Genomic DNA, 7,096 nt, shown 5'->3' on the forward strand with positions numbered 1-7,096 from the left:
GGACAAGCAACAATTTAAGTTTGGTGTTGTGATGAGCGGATAATTTGTACGCTTTTTGGCATTGTTTTTAGTATGTTTTTAGTATGATCTAGTTAGTTTTTAGTATATTTTTATTAGTTTTTAGTTAAAATTCACTTTTCTGGACTTTACTATGAGATTGTGTGTTTTTCTGTTATTTCAGGTATTTTCTGGCTGAAATTGAGGGACCTGAGCAAAAATCTGATTCAGAGACTGAAAAGGACTGCAGATGCTGTTGGATTCTGACCTCCCTGCACTCGAAGCGGATTTTCTGGAGCTACAGAAGCCCAATTGGCGCCATCTCAACGGCATTGGAAAGTGGACATCCTGGGCTTTCCAGCAATATATGATAGTCCACACTTTGCCCAAGATTTGATGGCCCAAACCGGCGTTCAAAGTCACCCTCAGCAATCCCAGCGTTAAACGCTGGAACTGGCACCAAAATGGGAGTTAAACGCCCAAACTGGCATAAAAGCTGGCGTTTAACTCCAAGAGAAGTCTCTGCACGAAAATTCTTCATTGCTCAGCCCAAGCACAGACCAAGTGGGCCCAGAAGTGGATTTTTATGTCATTTACTCATCTCTGTACACCTTAGGCTACTAGTTTTCTATAAGTAGGACCTTTTACTATTGTATTCAGATATCGAGGGGTAGCTATCTTCATTGTTATGCTATCTTAGATCATTGGGAGGCTGGCCATTCGGCCATGCCTGGACCCTGTACTTATGTATTTTCAACGGTGGAGTTTCTACACACCATAGATTAAGGTGTGGAGCTCTGCTGTACCTCGAGTATTAATGCAATTACTATTGTTCTCCCATTCAATTCCGCTTGTTCTTGTTCTAAGATATCACTTGTTCTTCAACTTGATGAATGTGATGATCCGTGACACTCATCATCATTCTCACCTATGAACGTGTGACTGACAACCACCTCCGTTCTACCTTCGATTGGGTGAATATCTCTTGGATTCCTGATTGCACGATGCATGGTTGATCGCCTGACAACCGAGTGCTCGCCTGACAACCGAGCCAACCATTCCGTGAGATCAGAGTCTTCGTGGTATAGGCTAGAACTGATGGCGGCATTCAAGAGAATCCGGAAGGTCTAACCTTATCTGTGGTATTCTGAGTAGGATTCAAGAGAATCCGGAAGGTCTGACCTTGACGTGCTTCAAACTCCTGAGGGCGGGTATCTTTATCTTTATGTTTTATGCGTTTATCACCATACCCATTTGAGTTTGCCTGACTAAGATTTACAAGGTGACCATAGCTTGCTTCATACCAACAATCTCTGTGGGATCGACCCTTACTCGCGTAAGGTTTATTACTTGGACGACCCAGTACACTTGCTGGTTAGTTGTGTGAAGTTGTGTTTATGCCATGGTATTGAACACCAAGTTTTTGGATTCACTACCGGGGATTATTTGAGTTGTGAAAAGTATTGATCACAATTTCGCGCTACCAGGCACCAAGCCAAGATCCGAAAAGTTTCCTGACTTAGAAGGGTAAATGCCCACATGTATATATTTCGTACGCCTATATGTCTACTTTCTACTTGAATAAAACTTTTCAGATTCTCTACAAAGTTTCTCTATCAAGACGTATTAAATCCGAACGCAAAATTCATCGCCCGATTACAAAGCTACAGGTCGGCAAGGCGAAACCAAATGCACCACCCGACCACGATGAAAGCCAAACTCATCGTCTGAACTTCGACAAAGATCGGCAAAGTGAAACCCAAACTCACCGCCCAATTTCTACAAAATCAGCAAGATGAAAAAGCGACAAAAAGTTATAAAAAGTAATCCATAAAAATGGATTACTAAAAATAACTTCGAACGAACCGACATGAAGAAGTCGGACCAATCGACCAAAGCGACAAAAATTTATAAAAAGTAGCCCATAAAAATGGATTACTAAAAATAACTTCAAACGGACCGACATGAAGAATTCAGACCAATCGACCAAAGCAACAAAAAGTTATAAAAAGTAGCCCATAAAAATGGATTACTAAAAATAACTTCGAACGGACCGACATGAAGAAGTCGGACCAATCCATCAAAGTAACAAAAAGTTATAAAAAGTAACCCATAAAAATGGATTGCTAAAAATAACTTAGAGTGGACCGGCATGAAGAAGTCGGACCAACCAATCAAAGCGACAGAGTTATAAAAAGTAATCCATAGCAAGAGGCCTGGCCAGCCTTGACTAAAAATGGATTACTAGAAATAACTCGAGAAGGATCGACAAGAGAAGTCGACCAATAGAAGGCATGCGCTAGAAGGGACACAAATCAACTCAAAAAGCCACGACCTCACCAAAATCAGTTTACAAGTATTCTATGAGAGTACTAAAAGAATAGTCAAACAAAGCTCACCTCAAAGGTCACTTCGACTTAAGCAAGAAATAAACAAACACGAAGGCAATCAAAAAGAGGTTGGATAGCAAAACTCCAACACTCTAAAGATTCCTAGAAGTGCCAAAAAGTGCAAATCAACATAGCAAAGAAAGACACTACAATAAAATCTCAGAAGGCAAACCTTAAAGAGCTCGAAAGTATTTGTTTTTTAAAAAGTTGCTAAGAAGAGCATCCAAAACGTCAAAGAGAAGTCAAACCATCCCAAGTTACAAAAATAGAGTTCAAGGATCCACAAGCCGGGCCATAAAGATACAAAAGCAAATATGAAACTACAAAGGATTCAAAGACTCCCCAGTGGCGGCATCACGAGGTGAAGGAGGACGAGTCGTGAGCGGGACAGCATCAACGGTCCCATCCAGCCGGTTCAGGATCTGAACATCAGGGTACAACTCGGGATGGCCGACCTCAGCTGTAGGAGTTGGAGAAGTCGAGGCAACAGAAGGTTTGGCTGATGGCACAGGAGGAGGATCTACATCTTCATCTGGGGCAGGGACAATCTTACCATTCTCCATAATATTGTCCAAACTGAAGAGAGTCAGGTCGAGCTCGGGAGCATGAACTCGAACTTGAGCCTTCAAATTCTCATAAGCAACAGTCACACTGCCAACAAGATGGCCCTGAAGCTCAGTATAATAAGCTTGAGCAGACTCCAACCTCTCCCTGACCTCCAGCAACTCACCATAAGTATGGACATAGCTCTCCTTATGCTTCTGTGCCATCTCCTCAGCCAGAGTTGCAGAAGCCACAGCAGCAGTAGCTTGAGTCTTCTCATTTTCCAAATTTATCTCCAGCTTGGCCACCTTTGCATCAAGTTCATCCTTCAAACCTTTGATCCTATCAAACTCTGACTTGGCCTCCTCCATAAAAGCCTTCATTGCGTGAACTGGAAGGTCCTGAGCAGTCCGGAATAAGGCTGCACCTATGTGTGCCATCTTCACACTACTTCGGGTAATAAAATCAAAGTGGCGAAGAATGGCCACATCACACATGGAAAGTCGGCCATAGTGAGCGATTTGATGGTCAACAAACCCCACAACATCAAAGTCGGGGGCATCCAAATCAAATGGTTTAATAGCTTTCTATCATTTTGGTGGAGGGCCGGCAGTAGGAGAAGAGGTAGCACCAGAAGTAGGTTGGTGAGGATCAACCAAATAGACCTGAGGATTAGGGATAACCTTCCTCAGCCCAGGACTACCAAAGGTTGGTTTCTTAGGGGGAACCTGAGAAGAACCCTCCACCACAGCCCGAGCAGAGACGTTCTGGGCTGCGGTCGCTTTCCTTTCCTTCTTAAAGGCTTTCATGGAATCATTAGTCTTTACCATCTCTGAAAATATAGCAAAAACCAGAATTGCAAATGAGAAAGGGATGGATTGAGAAAACAAAATAATAAAACAAAGAGAAAAAGCCAGCAAAGAAATTGGCAAACTACCCAATTCAACTCGGAGAAGTGAAGGGTCCCCTAAAAACTTCTTTGTGTCAAGATGGGGAGGTTCCCCTCAATTCTCCTCCAAAACACCCAGAAAGGCCTGCTCGACCTCATCCAACATGTCCCATGAATATCTAGACACTACCACCTTCTTTTACCAGCATAAGTGGAAGGCATGCTCATTATTCTGCTCCAAGAAGATAGGCCGAGCTCCTTCAACAGCTCGGACCTTGAAAAAATAGTTCTTGAAATCCCTAAAGGACTCATCATACATAGAAAAAACTTTCTTTCCCTGAGCGGCTCGGAAAGAAATCCAAGAGGCCTTCTTGTTAGCTATCCCAGGTTTTGTCAAGACAAAAAGATAAAGAAAGAGATTTTAAGAAGGTCGGACATCTAATTCCTAACACAACAACTGAAAGATCTTTATGAAACCCCACGAGTTCAGATGGAATTGGGATGGAGCTACATTACAGGACCACAACAAATTGGTCTCAAAGGAAGTAAAATGAATGATAATGTTCATTTGGCTAAAAAAGTAGTCATAAGCGTAAAAGAAGGGACATTCCCCCTGAGTCAGAGAAGGAAAACAAACCCTCTCGTCAGGGTCAGGCGCTACTAACTCGTAATTCTTTTCCTGATCTCTACTATTACACATCCTATGATGTCTCCTAAGCTGCACGCAGTACTCAGAATTAACCACTGAAACACACATCAAAACAAGGGAGTCCAGCCAGTCAGACATACCCTCGGGGACTTTGGTGGACATCTCGACAATATTTTTGCGAGAAGACATGGGTCAACTAGTCCTACAGTGAAAAAAAGGAAAAATGGGTTACTAATCAAACAAGCTCGAGCAAATCAAGAAAATAGCTCGGACAAAAATGGAGATAGCTCAGACAAAAGCATATGTCAGAAGAAGTAAAAAGGGAAGACCCCAGGACCTACAGCAAGGTCCAAGGGCACTGTTCATGCATCGGTTCGAGCTATAAAGGACCGGGTTGGCCGACCTCTTAGAAGGTTGGCCCATGACCGACCTCTTGGAATCAACATGGTACGCTCAATTGCAATCTCAACTCTTTATCACAACTTCGCACAACTAACCAGCAAGTGCACTGGGTCATCCAAGTAATAAACCTTACACGAGTAAAGGTAGATCCCACGGAGATTGTTGGTATGAAGCAAGCTATGGTCATCTTGTAAATCTCAGTCAGGAGGATTCAAATGGTTATGGAGGATTAATGATTAAAAGATAAATAAAACATAAAATAAAGATAGAGATACTTATGTAATTCATTCTTGAGAATTTCAGATAAGCGTATGGAGATGCTTTGTCCCTTCTGTCTCTCTGCTTTCCTACTATCTTCATCCAATCCTTCTTACTCCTTTCCATGGCAAGCTGTATGTTGGGCATCACCGTTGTCAATGGTTACAGTCCCGTCCTCTCAGTGAAAATGTTCAACGCGCTCTGTCAAAGCATGGCTATTCATCTGTCGGTTCTCGATCATGTCGGAATAGAATCTAGTGATTCTTTTGCGTCGTCACTAACGCCCCACAATTGCGAGTTTGAAGCTCGTCACAATCATTCAATCCCTAAATCCTACTCAGAATACCACAGGCAAGGTTTAGACCTTCTGGATTCTCAAGAATGGCCGCCAATGGATTCTAGCTTATACCACGAAGATTCTGATTAAGGAATCCAAGAGATATCCACTCAATCTAAGGTAGAACGGAGGTGGTTGTCAGGCACACGTTCATAGGTGAGAATGATGATGAGTGTCACGGATCATCACATTCATCAAGTTGAGGAAAAATTGATATCTTAGAACAAGAATAAGCTGAATTGAATAGAAGAACAATAGTAATTGCATTAATACTCGAAGTACAGCAGAGCTCCACACCTTAATCTATGGTGTATAGAAACTCTACCGTTGAAAATACATAAGAACAAGGTCTAGGCATGGCCGAATGGCCAGCCTCCCAAAGAGGGTTCAATCATAAAAACATGATCAAAAGATGATCCGAAGATTGAAAGATTCTCCCAATACAATAGCAAAAGGTCCTATTTATAGAGAACTAGTAGCCTAGGGTGTACAGAAAGGAGTAAATGACGTAAAAATCCACTTTCGGGCCCACTTGATGTGTGCTTGGGCTGAGCATTGAAGCTTCCATGTGTAAAGACTTTTCTTGGAGTTAAACGCCAGCTTTTGTGCCAGTTTGGGCGTTTAACTCCCACTTTTGTGCCAGTTCCGGCATTTAACACTGGGAATTCTAAAGCTGATTTAGAACGCCTGTTTGGGCCATCAAATATCGGGCAAAGTATAGACTATTATGTATTGATGGAAAGCCCTGGATGTCTACTTTCTAATGCAATTAAGAGCGCGCCAATTGGGCTTCTGTAGCTCCTGAAAATCTATTTCGAGTGCAGGGAGCTCAGAATCCAACAGCATCTGCAGCCCTTTTTAGCCTCTGAATCAGATTTTTGCTCAGGTCCCTCAATTTCAGCCAAAAAATTCCTGAAATCACAGAAAAACACACAAACTCATAGTAAAGTCCAGAAAAGTAAATTTCAAATAAAAACTAATAAAAATATAATAAAAACTAACTAAAACATACTAAAAGCATACTAAAAACAGTGCCAAAAAGCTTATAAGTTATCCGTTCATCACAACACCAAACTTAAATTGTTGCTTGTCCCCAAGCAACTGAAAATCAAATAGGATAAAAAGAAGAGAATATACAATGAATTCCAAAAACATCTATGAAGATCAGTATTAATTAGATGAGCGGGGCTTTTAGCTTTTGCCTCTGAACAGTTTTGGCATCTCACTTTATCCTTTGAAGTTCAGAATGATTGGCTTCTATAGGAACTCAGAATCCGGATAGTGTTATTGATTCTCCTAGTTAAGTATGATGATTCTTGAACACAGCTACTTTATGAGTCTTGGCCGTGGCTCAAAGCACTATGTTTTCCAATATTACCACCGGATACATCCATGCCACAGACACATAACTGGGTGAACCTTTTCAGATTGTGACTCAGCTTTGCTAGAGTCCCCAATTAGAGGTGTCCAGGGTTCTTAAGCACACTCTTTTTGCTTTGGATCACGACTTTAACTGCTCAGTCTCAAGTTTTCACTTGACACCTTCATGCCACAAGCACATGGTTAGGGACAGCTTGGTTTAGCCGCTTAGGCCAGGATGTTATTCCTGTAGGCCCTCCTATCCACTGATG

This window comes from Arachis duranensis, chromosome 6 (genome assembly GCF_000817695.3).
Source record: "Arachis duranensis cultivar V14167 chromosome 6, aradu.V14167.gnm2.J7QH, whole genome shotgun sequence".
Lineage (NCBI taxonomy): Eukaryota > Viridiplantae > Streptophyta > Magnoliopsida > Fabales > Fabaceae > Arachis > Arachis duranensis.